The 18275-nt window shown below is 36.6% G+C and overlaps 1 protein-coding gene across 1 annotated transcript in view; it reads right to left on the minus strand.

The window, feature by feature from the left end:
* PTPRD (protein tyrosine phosphatase receptor type D) overlaps positions 1-18275 on the minus strand; it is a 1060901-nt gene that overhangs the window by 598460 nt on the left and 444166 nt on the right. The gene's annotated exons all lie outside the window — the stretch shown is intronic.

Below are 18275 nucleotides of genomic sequence, written 5' to 3' on the forward strand. Positions count from 1 at the left end.
TACTTAGTGTCCAGGAAATTTAGAATAGCTGGATCACCAGAAAGAGCCCAGAAAGCTATCTTTTATGACATAGAAGTGATTTGCTTACATTGTTGAGGATGGTGCTGGACATGAACACTGTGACTGGCTGGGTTACATGTTTATATTCCCTAAACACTTTAAGATACCTTGAGAATTTGGGAAATAAAATAAAGCAGCCTTCCTGTTCAGTTTTCTCATGACCATTTAAATATTGGTACTGTTGCATGTTTCTGTCCATGTCTAATCCCATACTTATACTACTGGGAGTAATCTCATCTTCTCCCTAGCTCTGATTACTTCCTATGTGTGTAGGATGGCAATGAGAAGTTTGGGAAAGGTACATTCTCCTCTCCATAATCCCCCAGGTGAAAAAAAAAATGCAAATGTCAGGAAGACGAAAAAATCACAAGTGTATAAATTCGCCTATGCAATTTCTGAAGCATAAGACACCACTGTGTTTGTCCTGACAGGGTTAAAAAAAAAAAAGTCAAGAAGATAAAAAAGGCAAAATAAAGAAAAATGAAACAAAAAACCTACCAATACCATGTTTAGGCAATCTGTGCTCTTCAAGATATTTCTCATCTAATGAGGATGGTACCTCTACATGGACATCTACAAGGACCACAGGTCAGCATGATATATCATGTCATGTCTAAGCCAAGAGTTGGATGTCCTCCTTAATTTTCCCTTTCCTTTACCCCAGGCATCTAGGCACCAAGCCCTACTCCTCCCCCCTATAAAAATCTCTGGTATCTCTTTCTTCATCATCACCCTCACTATTAGAGAAGCATTGCCTTAGTGCAAGTCCCTTAACGATGCCAAATGACCTCAAAACTAGCTAAGCTGCTTACAAGTTTACCATTATTGAATCCATTTTTATATGATAAAGTAATAATCCTGTTTAAGTTATTTCAAAGACTCTTTCCTTTTCAAGCCATAACCCAAACTACGTAGAATGACATAAAATCAATTTTGTATCTCACCCTGGTCTGGACTGATAGCCCTACCTCTTGCTATGTCTCACCTCACACATTCTGATCATTCCCGAGCTTCCTGTAGGCTCCTTAAGAGAACGTACCCCCTTTCTTCATAGTGCTTTTGCCACGACTGCGTCCTCTGACTAGAACACATTTCCTCGTTCCTGCTGTGCAGGTTTTACCTAATCAACTTCTACATGTCCTTCAAATTTATTTCAAATGTTACCTCTTTTGGGAAGCCCTTCTTGAACAGCACAATCTAGATTGGTTTCCCCTTCTTTCCACAACCTGTTAGTGCATCTTATGCTTACCTCAATAAAAGTAACAGTAATAGTAATAAAATTGAACAGTACTGAATTCACTTACTGAGTGTTACTGAGTGAATTCTAGGTTCTAGGAACTGTGATAAGCATTTTCATAAATTTTGCCCTGTACAGTTTCTAACACTTTACAGAGAATGTCTAACAACTTGATGGTTTCTCTCATGAGATTCTGAACTCTAACAAGGAAGCTTCTGTATCTTAGTGTTTCTTATTCTCCGAGCCTAAATCAGTGCCTTGTTCATTGAATGACTGAATATTCTAAAAGGCTGTGACTCTGTTCTTCATGGAAAATCCCCTGATTCTCTCTGCTGGAAACAATCACTTTCAAGTCTGAATTTCACTCTGATAGAATTTGCATTCCTTCCTGGCTTATATTAAATATGTTCATATATCTATATATCTTGGCTGCCCTTCATTCGGTCTACATTTACTGAGTGACTCCATCTTTATCATCCTTGCTGTGATACCTCTCAGCAGCTTCCCACCTTTGGAATTCAAGTTTTAATGTTCATTTAAATCCTCCCTTTCTGGTATTTAAAAATTTTAAGTATTAACATTATTTGAGGTAGTAAGCATTATTTGGAACCAGAAATGAATGATAAATCAGTTTGGATTTCTTTCTTTCAGAACATAGAATTTAAGTGCTCAAAGAGAGCTATGCAGCCATGTCATGCAATTTCTCTTTCTCCCCCCACCTCCCACAACTTTTTAAAATAAGGTAGTAGACTGTGGTCCAGAGAAGTTGAATGATTTGTTCAAGGTTACAGAGTGATTTAATAGCTATATTTGGACCTGCTCTTAAGAACACAGAAACAAGACAAAACTGCAATTTAACAATTTTAAGCACGATTCTTATCCTTCACTCCCTTTTTTGTTGTAAGACATATTTCAATACTGACTGTTTATTTTTTTTTTTCTATAAAAGGACTCCAGGATAACATACAAATGATCACTTTTTCCTTTGTTACAGTAAGTTTAAGTTTTGTTCTGAATGACTACAAAAGCATTAAGTATAGTGTACATAAATATATTCTATCATTGACACGAAAACATGCCTCTCCCATTCACAGAAGAATGAGTTGAGTCAGTTCTCTAATGCAAATGACTGATTTCCAATGAGCTAATGGATACCTGATACAGTTATTATATCTTAACATAATTTTTTATCCTAATATATTTTTTAAAGTGCATACGAAGTATTTTAATGCTTTTAGCTGCAGGAGTATTTGGCTCAGACCCATCACCTGATGTGTTACTTCTGGGTCTTTCAGCCAAGTCTATTTTTGTGCTTGATACACTGACATCAGAAAATTCCAGGGGGTTATAAGGAGATAAGAACTGGATACTTGGTAGCAGTTTGACCATCTGTAAGGAAAAAAAAAAATGATGCAAACTTACATCTTAAACTTTTCTACCACTAATAGTCAAAGCTATAAAGACCTGAGAAATAGTAAATCACAAAGCTAGGATTCCTGTAGCAAGTTCTCTACCTCAGTGTTATAGGCATACATATTTAGATTTTGCATTTCATTTCAGGAGGAGAATATTTCTTTAGCAGGTGAGGCAGGATTAAGTTTTTATTATGTTAATAAAGGGCTGGGAAAGGAGATGAAAGGTTGGAGCCTAGAGTTTCAGATGAAAAACTTAAGGAAGGTCAATGATTTTATTTCTCAAGTCTCCATATTCAAGGGAGGAAGAGAGAATTGGCTACAAAAAAAGAAAATATTTGTTGACTGAGGTGATAGGATAATATAGAAGAAAGAATGGAGAGACAAAGCTTTTGGTGCCTGGGCCAATTAAATAAAAATAATGTATAATTAAGAGAAGGCTCAAACCTCTAAATTGAGTTCCAACTTGAACTTACCCAAATCAGGCCCTACAGACTCCGAGTTTAGCTGGTCAAAGTAAAATACTTTGAGAATTTAAAGTATTGGCCAATAATAGATGTTTAAAATACCATCAAAAGAGAAAGTCTGTCTATTCTTCTTCATGCCCTTACAGTCATACTGAGAGACTCCAGGGAGGCCTAGATAATGAATGCTTCTTTCACATAACCAGCTCTCTCTTTACAGGAAGCCCTGGAGGAGAAGGCATCCGAGTCCACTGTTTGCTTCACTGGGAAAACCCTAGCACTGGGAAATTACATGAGGCTTAATGCTGTATGAAATGAGAAGCTGGAAAAAAGATATTTTTCAAAAGCTGTTCCAGGATAATCAGTCTTACTCAGAGTGATTTAGTCCTCTTCTCATAATCGCTCCCTTTCTTTCCAAAAGTGGGTAAACAATCGCCCTTTGGGGTTCCACCACGAATTTGAATAATGATACACAATTCCTTTGTCTCCAGATATTGCTGGAAGCCTCACAACATGATGTGAATCTTGAACTTTTTTTTTTTTTTTCCTTTCTCAAAGTTAGGACAGAGATTTGGTGGGGGCCAAGCTCTTGGCTACATGGTTTGACACTCACTCCATCAACTCCCAGAGAGATGTTTGTTGTTCCCTCTGCTTCTGACATATTACCCTGAATGACAGAAGGCTTCTTCAAATCAATTGATGAAAAGTCAAGAGAAAGAGAACTTTCATACACTGAGCTATCCAATCCGACAAGCAATTTAGTGTTTGGGATATGTGGCAATTATAATTGGCTTAGTTTTCAGTAGTTTGTCTCTAAGACAGTCTTGCTTTGCGGAACTAGAAAGCGACTCTTGCTTTGAGGAGCTAGAAAGCCTGAGAACTATTCACATGCAATAGAAACAATCACTGAGAGAAATGAAAAGGTTAAGCTTAACTTGACTGTAGTAAAATATTGATAATCATATGATAACATGGTCTTAATTTCATGGGTCAGTTCTAGCACTGACTAATCCAGTTTCCTTCTAAGACCTCAGCTATAATCAATTTATTGCTAGCTATTCAAAGGATAAATGTTATATGTTAAACATGAGACAGTTAAAAATGGATTCTTGAACAGAGTGCCCTTTGGAATCCACATTAATCCAAGGGAATGAAAAACACATAATAATAGTATTGAGCAATTTGAATTTTATTTACTAATCTATTTTTATCAACTTATCTAGTAAGAGTGGCACTTTTTGGTTTGTTTTTGATAGTAGGTAAGAACTAAAATACTTGGATAGATGTAACATACATAAATACTTTCCAATGATATATATTCCTTCTAATATCAGAGAATAGGGATGATGGTCTTCCTACTTTATCACAACTTATGGGCTACCTGAGAGGAACATCAATTAGCTATATTGTATTGAGTGACATCTTAAAAAGTTCCCACAAAATTTGAGACAGCCACTGTAACTTTACTATAATTATCTTGTGACATCACAGTAGTCATGCAAATATATGATAAAATAGTCAAGAACATGTGTGGAATTTACATTTAGTCACATACAGAGGAATGTCTCATTTCATGTAACTTTATATCAGATTCTCTTTCCTATAGAACCACATTTTCAGAATCACACTGAATATGATGAAAATAAGCAAAAATTAGGTTTTGAAACTACCTATTTATAAAAACCGGGTTCATTTAAAAAGAAAATACTTGGGTGATGACTATAGACCAGTGCTGTTTCACTCCATCTTCTTTTCTCTGTAGTCTAGTATTTTTAGCAATATTCATCCTTCAACAAGACCCTGTGTCCTTCTAGCTCTATAGTTTTATATGTGCTGCTTGAAATGTCCTTTTCTAACCTTGACCTTTCATCCTTACTAATCAAATAAGACTCAAAGTAGCAATATATAAATGTTTGAAGTAGAGCTTTCCTCTACTTTTCTTCAAAAGATTACAGTTAAATAACTATTTTTGTTTGGTTTGGCCTGGTTTGGTTTCTTTCTATGCATTGTCTTAGAACACAGGGAGATGAAAATGGAAGGAGTTTATTATGTTAACTTATTCTCCGATTCAAATGATAAGTATGGACTTACATATATATTTTTATACTTAGCTTAAAAAAAAAAAAGAGGGGCACCTGGGTGGCTCAGTCATTTAAGTGTCTGCCTTCAGCTCAGGTCATGATCCCAGGGTTCTGGGATCAAGCCTCGAAACTGGCTCCTGTCTCAGCAGGGGAGTCTGCTTTTCCCTCTCCCTCTGTTCCTCACCCTCTCTCTTCCTCTCTTAAAAAAAGAAAATAAAAAAAAAAATCTGCTCTGTTGGATCATAAGTATCCCTGAAACTGTGAAGATATTTATCTTGATTTATAGTTTAGAAATATATTTGCCAGAATATTTAATATAACGCATACAGTATTTAAGTATATACCAACTCATAATCGCAGTTGATAAAATGCTACTGATCAATCTGACAACATTTAAGTGAAGGACAAAAATGATGTTTCTTAGGGGACAACATGTCTCAGTATAGAGTCCACTCTGTATATATATAAAAAAAAAGGGGGGTGCCTGGGTGGCTCGGTGGGTTGAAGCCTCTGCCTTCGGCTCAGGCCATGGTCTCAGGGTCCTGGGATGGAGCCCCGCATCGCATTGGGCTCTCTGCTCAGTGGGGAGCCTGCTTCTCCCTTTCTCTCTGCCTGCCTCTCTGTCTACTTGTGATCTCTGTCTGTCAAATAAATAAATGAAATCTTTAAAAAAAAAAATCAGTACCATTACTCTGAAGATTCTAATCTCTTCCCAAGACATTGTCTTTGTGGACAAATTTTCTACGAAGCAAATTTGTAGCAAAGCTTGCCTAAGCTTTCAGCAAAGACATTAGCTTAGTTAGCATATTAATTAAGATAAGTTCAAATGCTCTCCTCCCTTCACTGCTATGTAATTATTACACACACAACATTTGTCCAACACAGTTCCATCATATAGAAGCGTGTTCGTCTGAGTTTGCTGGCTTTCACAGTTCTGCCCTAAAATGATTGAAGTATGTTAAGGATTCCTGGCCGGAGGGTACTTTATTTATTTTTTGAGTACATAATTGAATTTTGAGTGTACATTATGTGATTAAAGATTTAGAATCCTGCAAGATCTTCCTGAATCTCTTAATAGGTATAATAATGTTGCTACCGTACACGGTGATGATTTAAGTCTATCTTTTACTGCCCCTGGAACTCTCTCATCCTCTTAGAATGGAGATTCTTACCTTGCTACCACTGATATTTATTTGAACGGCTCATTTAAGTTTTTCCATTGTTTGCAAGGAAGAAAATACCTACAATACTTTTAAAGGCTCTGGAGACACTCCAAAGCCCTTTTGGACTAAGGTGGGGGAATAAATATGTCAAGTAGATAGGCAGTTAATTAGGTAAACAGACAGGTAGATGCACACTCTTAACTTCATTTTGAAAGATAAAAATTTTTGTAATGTTTAAAATGGTTCTATCGTTCACTGGGATCAAGAAATATTTTTCCCTTCATCAAGAACTATGGGCATAAAATACATAGAATTGGTGAATCATATATTATATTGTCCTGCTTCATCTATATATTTGTTCTTCATCTACATGTCAATGTATGTGTTATGTTATATACATAATAACACACACACATACAACTGTTCATTCTCAAATTTGTCTGCACTGCAAATCTTTCCAAATCTAATTAAAAGACAATCTGAAAAAAGAAATGATATCTCTATTTCTTTTCTACTGCAAAGGATCGTGGAAGACACTTAAGAATGTTTCCATCTTGCATTCTAAAATGCACAACCATTTGATTAGGTTAAATAGAAACCAAAGCAAATTGGTGTGATAAATACGGATAATATGAAGACTCAGGATTGGTTCATGGTGTACCCGGTGATAGTCTTCCTCAAATCTACATTCATTGTTCTCTTTTATTTTTTCTTAAGGAAAAAAAAAGTGGGGGGGGGGGGTAACAACATTCATGTCTTTGGGCCTCTTTTAAACACAGTAGCAAAATGTAAAATCAGAATAAGCTAAAGTATTAGGGTTTTAAACTTAGATTAATTTGGCATTTAGGTAATTACAAATAAACTTATAAAAAAAAGAGTATTAGATTTTTGTGAGGTTTTGATGCTGTAGAATGTCCTATATCCCAGTCTCTGCCCATAAGAGTTGGGACTCTGAACTCAACATGAGTCTACCTGGTTTAGTCTCTAATACCTTGCTTTCTCTCCGTTTGTTTCCAACAAGGTAAATTTTACTCCTTCTATGTTTAGTCGCTGACTAAGGCTCTTTGCAGATCTCTTACTGAACAGGTTATACCCAATACTTCAGAAGCTGATTTTGAGTTAAGAATGCCACCAGCACTCCTAACTAGGATCTTTTTGATGCTGTTCCTGACCTGCTGGTTGGAGACCCTGTCTCCTTTTCACTTGTCCATATTTCTCTAAATAAACTTGATCTCAATACCCCTTCTGGCACTGTTCCTTGGACATATCCTTATCTTCTCTTCACAGAACTGCCACTACAAAATAGTAACAACAATAAAGTGATGATGATGATGATGTCTGCCAGGCCAGCCCTTTCTTAGTGACCACTACTACTGCCTAGATTCAACATTCCTCATGCTCAGTTTACACAGCTCCAAGCAAGAAACTCAAAATGAATGCTTATAGACTGAAGGTATGCCTTCCAGCTTGAAGATTTAGACAGTATCTTAGCACAGCAGTGGTCACTCATCAGGAATTCCTGATAAATCTGTCGCAAGTATGTGGTTTGGGGAACCTGACTTAACCCAGCTGGGATGCATGTGCCTTTTAGGTTCTCTTTGTTCATAAGCACTCTGTTAAACTAAACTAATATTTAAAAGTAAAATAAAACACTGGTTACATTTAGTTATTTAAACCTGTTATATCAATGAAGAAACATTTATTAAAAGCTTTAACACCCAAGAAAAGCTGTATATGTGCATTTTCTTATAGAGTATGAAAAAAAATCTATATCCAGATATAGAATTTTCAACATATTTGTTAGAAAAAGAGAGCTGTATTTGAGTCCTGGTTCTGATAATTCTAACTGTGAGACCTTGGGTAAGTAGATTAACCTCACTTGTTTCCTTTTTTATAAAATGCTGGAAATAATTCTTTACCATATTGTTGTAAAGACTGAGCTTAAATTTGAAAGTGTAAATTCAAAGTAATATACTAATGAAAAATAATTATATTACATTGGGCAAAATAAATGAAGTTAAAACAATTTTGAGAGAAAGCTACCTGTCAGGGAGATAAGGTAGATGAAACAAATTGGACAAAGACCACAGCAAGAATAGAGCTTGCCTAATTAACTGTTCAATATGGAACAGAGAATGAAGGTCTTAATTCAACCTGCAGGCACCACATCGATCACTTGCTGAAATTAGAATCTGTTGTCCACTTTCCCCATTGCTAATAATATATTTTGACAGTACATTTCCTCCCACAATTGTATAGTTTAAGCTCTTTTATAAAGAGCTGGTCTAAAATAGGAACAAGTTATCAATCTTGGCCTCTACCCCTGCCTCCTGTTTATGGGACAAGCATCACCAACCAGGTGTCACAGACATTAAAATTTGATCTGTCACACAAAGGGGTGGACACTGACCAGCCTCCATCACCAGCCTGCACTTGCTGGTAGTGACAAGATCAAACACATTACTGAATGTGGCAAAGGACAAATCCTTCTCACAGAGAAATGAAATTAACAGTGGTTACCAATTAACACTGAGGGAAAGCAAAGGTGAAGAAAGACAATTCCTTTGCGAGTATTAGAAGACAGCCAATTTGACTGAAACAACAGCATACAACAATCAAAACAATTTTTCTTTTTGAAAAAAAAAAAAAAAAAGGAAGTCAATGGGTCCCTATAATGGATTTCCTTCCTTCTTTCCTTTCTTTTCTCTCTTTTTTCTCTCCCCTTTTCTGCCTTCCTTTCCTCCTTCCTTCCTTCCTCTCTCCCTCCCTCTTTCTTTCTTTCTTTTTTTCTTTCTTTCTTTCTCTTCCTTTCTTTCTCCCTTCCTTCTTTCCTCCCTCCCTCCTTCCCTCCCTCCCTCCCTCACTTCCTCTTTCCCTTCCTTCCTTCCTTCCTTCCTATCTTTCTTCTTTCTTTCATATTTTAGCTTTAGTAAGGTATAAATAACCACCAAAATTGTAAGTTTTTTAAAGTGTACAACATGGTAACCTGATATATGCATACACTGTTGAAAGCATTTCTCCATCTAGGTAATAACACATCTATTACCTCACATATCCATTCCTTTTCTTTCTCCCCCACCTTTGGTGAGAACATCTGTGTTCCATTCTCAGCAAACCTCAATCATATGACACCACAGTGTTATCAACCATGTCACCTTGCTTGACCTCAGATCTTCAGATCTTATTCATCTTATAGCTGAAAACTAGTACTTTTTACCAGTCTCTCTCTATTTCCTTCCTACCCCCAGCCTGTGGCATGCACTGTTCTACTGTTCCTGTGAGTTTGACATTTATTTATTTATTTATTTATTCATTTATTTATTTATTCGTTGCTCTCTATACGTGATCTCCTTCTTATGCTTATCCTTGATCAACCCGCATATTTGGATTCTGGGCTTCAGCTTCATTATGAATGATTTGTCAGAGACAATTTAAAAGGAAGAAATATTTTTCTTTCCCTCTCGCTTCCTGTCCATATCAGAATAGTCTCCAGCATTGCTCTTCCTCTTTCACTTTTCTTCTGTTCCACTTTTTCTATATATTTTTTGAAAGATTTTATTGATTTGTCTGAGAGAGAGAGAGAGCAGGTGCAGGGGGAGGAGCAGAGGGAGAGGGACAACAGATGCTGCACCGAGCAGAGAGCCTGAATCAGGGCTCCATCTCATGACCCAGATCATGACCTGAAACAAAACCAAGACTTGGATGCTTAACTGACAGAGCACCCCCATTTTTTCTATATTTCAAGTTCTTTCCTTCCTTTCCGTGTTCACTATTTATCACTTCAGGACCTAGCCATCAGCACCAATCCACTGTGTGCCCTGGAAACTTCCTACAACATGGTTTTCATTATGAGACTCTCTTGTAAAGGTATGATAGAACCCTTGTTAGTAACTGATTCAGATTCATGCTCCATACACTGGCACTCAAATTCTGTGCCAGTTTACCTCACTCTGTCTTTCAGTTTGGTCATGATTACTTAGCAACATGATTCTACATCTTATCTGCCCTGATGCTCATACATAGCACACTCATCTTGGCCTCTGTGCCTCTGGATGTACTGTTCCATTCACCTGGAATGCACCCTCCTTCCTTTAGCTAAACTAAATCCTATATGTTTTTAAAGGTCCAGTTAAATCTAATCCTTCAAGAAACCTGCCCCAAATAAGCCAGTGAATAATTGTAGGTTTACATTAAAATTCTTAAATCCTGTAATATTTTCTTCTCCTTGCCTAGAGGTATTTCAGAGTTTCTCAAACTCATTTCCTCATAAAGGTACTCGTAAGTCATGTTCCTAGAAAGAGAATGAGATATTGATTTAAATGACTCATACAAAGCTAAGAACATCCTTTCTAGCAAAATGTAATTAAATACATGTCTATTACACAATATAAAATGGTAACCAAGTGCATTTGTGTTGAAGAAAAAGATAACCAGCTGTTAAATCAATACCATCAGCTAGCTATTCTTAAGCTTTGCACCAATACTTGCTTGCTTTTTGTTCTCTTATTTGGGTGTTAGTTTGTGCTGTCAGAAAACTGAAAGAAGTCATCAGGGATTAAGCTAATTTTTTTTTTAAGATTTTATTTATTTGACAGAGAGAGAGAGAGAGAGAGCACATGCACACAACCAGAGGCATCAGCAAGCAGAGGGAGAGGTAATGCAGGCTCGGAGCAGGGAGCCGATGTGGGGCTCAATTCCAGGACCCTGAGATCATGACCTGAGCCAAGGGCAGACGCTTAACTGACTGAACCACTCAGAAGCCCTAAGATAAATCAATTAAAAACAAAACAAAACAAAAAACCAAAAAAAAAAAAAAAAAAACCTTAACAAATTTGGAATTTTCTTCCAAGGAGGAGGTAGAGTATAGGTTTAAAGGGTTTTGTCAGGGTGCTGGCCCCTCTTTGCGTCTTTAGGAAAGTCACTTAACCTATATGCACTATAGTTCACTCATAGGGGTACGGAAACTGGATGTGAGGAAGGATTAAATGATGTAGTACATGGAAGGCCTTTGTCATATAACATGAGCTTAGTAACTGGAGCTGATTGGCCTTCAACAGAAGTGCAAAGCTCACCACTGATCACTCTTGCCTTCTTCTGTTTTTAAGAAAGTGGAGTGCTACTGAAAGCTGATGTTACTATGCCTGGTTTAAGGGCAAAGGACTAAGAAATGTGTTCTTTTTATTTATTTATTTATTTACTTATTTATTTATTTAAAAGATTTTATTTATTCATTTGACAGACAGAGATCACAAGTAGGCAGAGAGGCAGGCAGAGAGAGAGGAAGGGAAACAGGCTTCCTGCCAAGCAGAGAGCCCTTGCAGGGCTCAATCCCAGGACCCTGGGATCATGACCTGAACCAAAGGCAGAGGCTTTAAACCACTGAACCACCCAGGTGCCCCCCCCCCCCCCACCTTGAAATGTGTTCTTAACAAATCCCCAGCCTGCTTCTTTCCAGGACCCAAGAAAAGTCAAACCAGTTCAGGGCCTGTTCACACCTGTCTTTTGCTTAGTCTTCCTAACTCTGTCTCTTCCTTTCTGTATCTTTATCAATCCTATCTCTCAGTTTCTCTTTATTGGTTTCTGTCTTTTTCCCTTTAAATCTCTGCCTCCTATGTCTGTCTCTGTATGTCTATCTGTTCCTTCTTTATTCCTTCCTTCTTTCCTTCCTTCCTTGTTTTTTAGACGCTTTCTTCTATCTCTCTCTATAAATTTATGTGTCCTCTCTTTTTATATCTCTGATTTTTTTTATGCACCTCTGTTTATATCTTTCTCTTACTCTCTTAATCATACTTTCTTATACTGTATCTGGTTTTCTCTTCTCATGCTCCCTAGCTAGTATATATGTGAATTTATTTTATTTATTTTGTTTTATTTTTAAGTCAGTATGGTAAGATTGGAGTATTGGGTTTTGTTTTCAAAAAAGGAACCAAGATGACTTTCATCCTGTTAATATTCAGGGGATTCACACTACTTTGGCATAGGAAATTTCTTCCAGATGAACTCCTTAGAGTTCTGTGCTTTTTGTTGTTTTATTTGTGTTGCATGGGTAGGTGGTATAATATCTCAGCTCATAATCAATTTTCAGTTTGCTCTATGAACACATTCTGTATTCTTTCCATGGATCTCAAGAGGAAAGTGCTGTGACAGGGCACAGCAGATGTGTCTTGGCAGGACAACAACAATAATCATAGTTCATATTTATGAAACAACCCTAATGTGCCAGACACTATTTTCAATGTTTTGTTTCTACTGGCCCACTTACTCCTCACCACTACCTTTGAGTTGAAATTACTATTACTATTATTATTATTATTATTACTAGGAGCAAGAACATGCACCAGGGAGTTCTGTGCAGACAGTACACCCAGAAAGGCTGGAGTCTTAACTACCCTACCCAGGAATCTTCAAAGGTATCTTTGGTTGCTATTGGTATCCATTAGGACTTGTTTTTTTTTTTCTTTTTTACAGATAAAATGAAATAATATAGCTCCTGCTTGATTTTAGCAGTGGACCATTTTTGGACTTACCTTATACAATATCTTTGTGGTAGCACAAAAACAGGTAATAAAATATAAATGTTCTTATTAATGGGGCCTATGATTTTGTATCTTTCACAATTTTTCTTAGATTGCCTCTCCCTGATTATGGAATAAGTGCTTAAGGAATGGAAAGGGTGGGTAAAGCCACAATTCTGAGGTACTTTCTGAAAGATAACAGATGACATGATGAAAGTAATCTGAGTCACTGAAAGAGATGGCTGGACAAGGGCATCTAGTGTATGGATCAGTTGTTTCTGGTTTTTGTTTTCCCCCGTGCGAGCACTATTTGTAAAAATAGTGTAATAAAGACTTGTTTCCACCATAGAGAGTGACTAATTGGTAGGTAAAACATGTTAAGAGTGGTAAAAGTAACTCACGGTATTAAATGATGGGTTATTATTTTTAAGACTAGACTTCACACAGAAATTATTTTCTTTTATTTATATGAAGATATCAACTACTCCTTAGGGCATAGTCTAATCTACATGAAAAGCTTTAGTTGAAAAAACAGTAAAAATATGGCTGAATTAGTCACAAATAATCACTTCCATTTATATAACACCTTTGAAAAGGTCCCTAGAAGCTTGCTAACTTTTAAAATCATGCACAGATTTCATATGCAAAACATCCTGCTAATGTGATGTTGAGGTTTCAAATTTAAATGCATCAAGGTCAGCAAATGAAAGAGGTATGTTTCTCATTATAACATTATCTCACCCATATACACATTCTTTATTGTTTTCTTTTCTTAAAATTCTGTATTTAAGAGTTCAACCGCTACGAAAAAATTACACCTAAGTATTTGACATGACAAAATGTAAACACTGTAGGATTATTTTCTTCCATGAGTTGATACTTTGAAATATAGCATAAAATTGGTAAAATTTGAATTTTGATTTTGCTTGGAATCATAAACTAAATGACAATGCTGATCCAGAAGGTGAAAAGAAATTTTATCTGTTCACCTTTCCTACTTTGATTTATCGATTTCTTGAGCTCAAGAATGAGTGGAGGCACAGAAGGGAGTGTAGTGCAGGAACTGACATTTATTGATTTCTTACAGTTTTTGTGACACTGTTAGGGGTTTTGCCAATGTTAACTCACCAACCTTTTCAACAACTCTAAAAACTGGTTACTAGTGTATTTATTTTACAAATGAGAAAATGGAGGCTCAGAAAGATTAATTGATTTGGCCACACTGAAACTATTAATGAAGTTCAAATCTAAATTTGTTCATTTCTAGTGTTGTCTCCACTTTTCTCACTGGGTGAGAAGGAGGAAGGAACCTATTAAGTAGCTCTACCTACTGCCTTTCACTTCCTCCAATTACAGGCTCAATTTAGAGATTATACACACTGAGGAGATGGGTTGTAGAAAAAAATGCTAAGAAAAAAATTTAAGCACAAAGTTAAAAGTTCTGTAACATATTGCTCAGAATTGACATCCAACATTTTAATTTGGGAACATATGGAGAAGAGTACGTGAGTCCAGTTGAGGAGAAAGCTGTGGGGCAAGACCATCTGCTTATATGCACCAGTTGAGTCACCTTCCAAAATAAATAAATAAATAAATAAGAGCACAATGCAGTTTATCAAACAAGTTGTTATTGTTCTGGGGAAGGAAATGTTTCTGTTTTATTATATAGAAAATCTCTTTGTAATGGAAACATTTTCAGATGTCCTAACATAATATACCATGATGTCACACTACACTTATAAAACTGTATATAGAGAAAAGATCCATTTTTTCCAATAAGTAGAATTCCCCAGGATACTGTACACTCATTTGAAGTCACTAAAAATTTTTTTAAGTCACTAAAATTTAAAACCATGTTCTTTTAGAGTCAGAAATACTCTAAAAGCTCTTCTTTTATCACTCTGAACCTTTCAGAAATATGAAAACTGAGGCCAGAGAGGTTGCTTGAATTAAGCTAAGGTCAGAGCCCAAAGTAAAACCCCCATTCACTTACTCTACTCATTCAATTTTATTGCCAGTTGCTGACCACAACAAATATACTTTTGAAGGCAGCTTCAGAATTGTAGCTTGCTGTTCAATGAAGTTATTTCAGACAATTTTTGGGATGGACTAGAAGGACTCATTGTTTAAAGGATACCTTTTAGGGTGATTGCAATAATCCATTCATTTGAGATAAGTGCGAGTGAATGAAAGAGAGTGGGGGGGGGCAGAGACAAAGAAAGAGAGAGAAATGAGACAGAGAGAAAGAGCACACTGGCATGTGCTCTAATTATTTGAAACATTTTCTCCACTGTCTTCCTGGTTTAACACATTTCCTTCATTTTCTTATTACAGTTTGGGCCATTTTTTCTTCATTCCCTTTGCTGGATCCTTCTCTTTTTCCAGTCCTCTAAATGTAAGAATATGCCAATGCTGAGTTTTCAATCTTTTCTATTCTCTTTCCTCCTCAACTCTAGGTAACCTAATCAAATCCCAGTATCACCTCTGGCTTAAATTAACCTCTCATTTGTAAATTCAATCAGTTAACTTTCTACTAAAATCTAAATTCACATAGCTAGCAATGTTATATTGCTACTTCATCTAGTAGTGATCTCAAATTTAGTATGCCCCCAAGTGAAAGCTTGATCTCCCACCTCTCATCTCCTATCTCTGTGTTCTTTATTTACCTGAATTGCTCAGACCAGAAACCTTGAAATCATCCTTGAATACACTGTTGTTATTGGTTTTTTTTTCCTCATTTCATATTCAACCAATTAGGAAATTCTATGTGATCTATTTTCACATTACTCCCAGGATCAACTTCTCAGCTCTTTACCACTATCATCTAAGCCACCATCATTTCTTGTCTGAACCAAAGCAAGAGTTACCTAAATGACCCCCTCCATCCTATGGTTTACACATCAACAAAAATGCTCTCCTGCTCCAAATCCTCCAATAAGTTTTTATCACACTTGAAATAAATTCCAAAGTCCTTATCATAATGTGTAGCATTGCTTCCTTGCTACATTCAAGTCTTCTGAGAAGCTGTTCGTGAATAGATAGAGGATGGATGGATGGAGTACTCTTCCTTGCTTGACCATCACTAATTACCTTATTTCTCTGTAATACTTAACATTACTACGTGTGGGTGTGTGTGTGTGTGTGTGTGTGTGTGTGTGTGTATAAATTGTCTGCTTCCCCACTAAAATATGAGCTTCATGAATTCAGGGACTTCATTTGTTTTGTTCATTTCTACACACTAAGTACCAACCACTAATACATGTTGTAGAAAGAGACTGATCATTTATATCTGTTCCCATGTATCAAATTGCGTGGAACTGGGGCGCCTGGGTAGCTCAGTGGGTTAAGCCGCTGCCTTTGGCTCAGGTCATGATCTCAGGGTCCTGAGATCGAGTCCCACATCGGGCTCTCTGCTCAGCAGGAAGCCTGCTTCCCTCTCTCTCTCTCTCTGCCTGCCTCTCCGTCTACTTGTGATCTCTCTCTGTCAAATAAATAAATAAAATCTTAAAAAAAAAAAAAATTGCGTGGAACTTAGAAAACACAACATTTTGGGGTGCCTTGGGGGCTCAGTCAGTTAAGGGTTTGCCTTCAGCTCAGGTCATGATCTTAGGATCAAAACCTGAGGCCCATGTCAGACTGCCTACTCAGTGGGGAGCATGTTTCTTCCTCCCCTTTGCCCCATCCCCACCCCTGGCATATGCTCTCTCTCATACTCAAATAACTAAAATCTTTAAAATAAATAAAAGTCAACACATTAACATAAACAAAGTATATAGCATATTATTGTAAACAAAATATTCCATTTTTTTACCACTACCCCAGAGAATGGTGCTCAGGACTACTTTTTCTTGAATTAACCATACAATAAGTATGTTCTACCTTCATTCTTAAACCATATCAACTAAACATAAACAGTGAATTGATATTTAACACATGCATATATACACATTTCCCTAAGTGTCTCAAACCAAAAAGCATGAGTAAATGAAGCTTTCTTTGTCCCAAAGAATAGCTAAGTGGTGATGATGGGATTCTATATTCCAGGAAGCTGCAAGGAAAATAATTCAAAAGGTCGTAAGTAAGCAATCAAGCTATTTGAGGACAGATGGCATCTTCAAAGAAAGGAAAAATAACCTCCATTTGTTTCTTAAAGGTGTTGAAAAAGTGAGATTTTCATAGAAGATTAAAATCTACATAGAAGTGATCGTATGGTGAAAAAAAAAGTAAAGTTCAGTGGAGGAAGAAACAGAACTAAAAGAATTTTTAAAAATTACATTTACCCACCCTGAATATGGTATAATCTGAAGTCCCAAAATGCATATAAGCAGTAGGGTGTAAGCAAAGAGGAACCAGCTTAGTTTCTGTTCCAGAGCAGCTTTTAGTCAATGGAAGGCTGTAACTATCACACCGCCAAGTCTTCAGATTCCAAAGCCTGTGGCTAGCACTCGCTGCACATTAGTGACTTTACAATATAGAGCAGCGAGTGATACTGTAGAGTCAATATTTCTTTCCTATCAAAACATATGGTTTTGGTTAGCGTAAGAGATATGCAAGGCCTATGGGAGCTCCTAATAGTGGTGACTGAACAGTCTCCTGTGGTAGTATGTGCAAATGGTGGGGAGTGAGGTGTGTGGGTTTCAGAAACATCCTTCCCAGAAGAAGGACCATTTAAGCTGAGAAATGAAAACCACCCGTTCCAATGGGAGGAAACGGAGTGAACTTTAAAACTAACATGCTACTAGTTAGTATGCAAAGAAATCTTTTGGTTTCAGTCTTAATTGCTTTGCTTTCTGTTTTCTTGGGCATTTGGTTAACTGGTCAAGGTTTCTTGATTAACTATACAATGTGGCTAAAAACAATGGCCTCCAGGAGCTATGTTTAAGATTAATTAAAGAAAGATACACAATATAAATAAATAACACAAATAATCTATGCAAGAAATACAAGTTATGTTAAAGAACTCTACCAACGTTGTCTATTACTATGATGCAAACTACAGACCACCACATTCTTCCTCAGCTTCATTTTATAGTCTTATGAAAAGCTTATGTTGACTCTGGGCTGTTGTACCTTAAATATGTTGAAAAACTAGGCAGCATCTAATGAAAGAGTGAGAAATTGAGGAAGAAGACTCTTGTTAAAAGACCAAAGGAGTTTGCCTGACTTTCTCTGGAAATGAGATGGTAAAGAAGGATATTGTAACTCTTTTCAAACTATGAAGAGCTGTTATTAAGAAAATGTAGGCCAGCTGTTCTTCAGCTCTCCTGAAGTTAGGATAAGAAAAAGTTGGCTGAGTTTGTTTAAACATTTGTGAGAAAGCCTTGAAAATAAATGTTACTTCTA

This window comes from Lutra lutra, chromosome 13 (genome assembly GCF_902655055.1).
Source record: "Lutra lutra chromosome 13, mLutLut1.2, whole genome shotgun sequence".
Classification (NCBI taxonomy): Eukaryota; Metazoa; Chordata; class Mammalia; order Carnivora; family Mustelidae; genus Lutra; species Lutra lutra.